Source organism: Wasmannia auropunctata, unplaced genomic scaffold (genome assembly GCF_000956235.1).
Source record: "Wasmannia auropunctata unplaced genomic scaffold, wasmannia.A_1.0 LD336078.1, whole genome shotgun sequence".
NCBI lineage: Eukaryota > Metazoa > Arthropoda > Insecta > Hymenoptera > Formicidae > Wasmannia > Wasmannia auropunctata.
Genome location: NW_012026812.1, coordinates 195374 through 197119, shown reverse-complemented (window position 1 = coordinate 197119; position 1746 = coordinate 195374).

Genomic DNA, 1746 nt, shown 5'->3' with positions numbered 1-1746 from the left:
GTGTGCTCTTCCGATCTCTTAACAAATAAGGGATGGTACCACTTAGGTCATTGTTTAATTTTGTACAACTGTTTTTTGTTCAAAAAAGAGGAGTATACATATTAAATTTTTTTCGAGGAGCACGCTAACACTTGACACCCTTTTTTACTTTTTTTTAAAAAGTCAGTTTTGGAACGATAACAGTTTTACATTATACATTATAAGATTAAAATTCCATACTTGATTTTGAATATTATTGTGAATATTCCCTAGTAGTAATTTGCTGCAAAGCTACTGCAAATCTGAGGAAGCAGATCATAACGTAAACAGAATATGTTAAGAATTTGCTGCAAAAATTGCAGCATTGTTTTGCCAGAATCTGCACATTACTTCTGTTGAAAGAATCTTATATCAATCTGCTAACAGCTGCTAACAGACTGTTTACAGACTGAAGTTGCAGGAAGAATCTGCTTTAAGATACCTTGATTTCTCTAGCAAATATCTGCAAACATTTATTTGCATTACAATGCACGAATCTTGCAGCAAATTTTACACTGCAGAAAATAACAAAAAAATGCTACTATATAGAATTGTATTATGATCATGCTTTCCATAAAAAATAAATTTCTATCTTTTTTTAAAAAAATCTTTTTTATGATCTTATTTTAATGTTTATTTTGTTTTGAGTTAACGAGTTTGAAGATTCTGTTGGTAAAGCACGTAATATAACCGCAGGTATATTTGCAACCAATGATTGCTTAATAGTATTAAGTACATGTAAATTTTCTACAACATATAAATATGTAATAAGTGATACATAATAAATAATCATAAAATTTTAAGTAATATTTATTTGTTAAGTAAACATTAATAAGCCATTAATTATTATGAATTTCTGTTATACATATATAATCCCATCAAACATAGATGAAGCAATATATATATTATATAACAAAATTGTATGCATTTGCTGAGATTATAACATTAAACATCATAATCGTAATAATAAATTTAATCTATATTTAACAAAAAGACATTACTTTATTATTAAGTATATTTATGACAAATCATTTACATAAATATAGTTTATTAGAAATTTTTATATTAATTTATTTTATTTAAAAATTAAATAAAAAATAATATATAAAAATAATACAGAAAAATAAATTAATTACAGGAATATTCTGTCTTTATTCGATATTATGTAGATAATAAAGTAAAGTGACTTTGTGTCAATTCGTGTCTTTTGCTAGAAAGACTTTATAGCAACTACAGAATGAAGTTTGCAAGGACAGAATACTTCTAACAATAAGCCCTTCTTTTAAAAGATATTATACATATGAAAATACTATATATTATCTAGCAAACATCAAGTAATAAGTGTATGTTACAATTTACTTGGACTGCATTCCAAAACGCTTTCGAGGACAATCTGATTAAAAATCTGTAGCATATGTAACGTAAACTAGCTCTTTACCATAACCTTTTAAGTAAAATTTTTAAAATCAAGATTTTGAAATATAATCTAAGCGTTTTTTGGGTATACTACAGAATTATAAGAAATATATGAATATAATTACGTACTATTTTGTGCTAAAACATCACAAGTATACCTTCTGCCACATTTATATTTTGCCACATATGTATTTTTGTTGTTGTGCCCGGGTGATTGAGGGGCACAGGAAGAGGATCCGACTCCGCGGGGGAACGGGACTACACTTGTTTTTAATAACTCTGACACCTTGATATTCTTTTTAGAATATAACA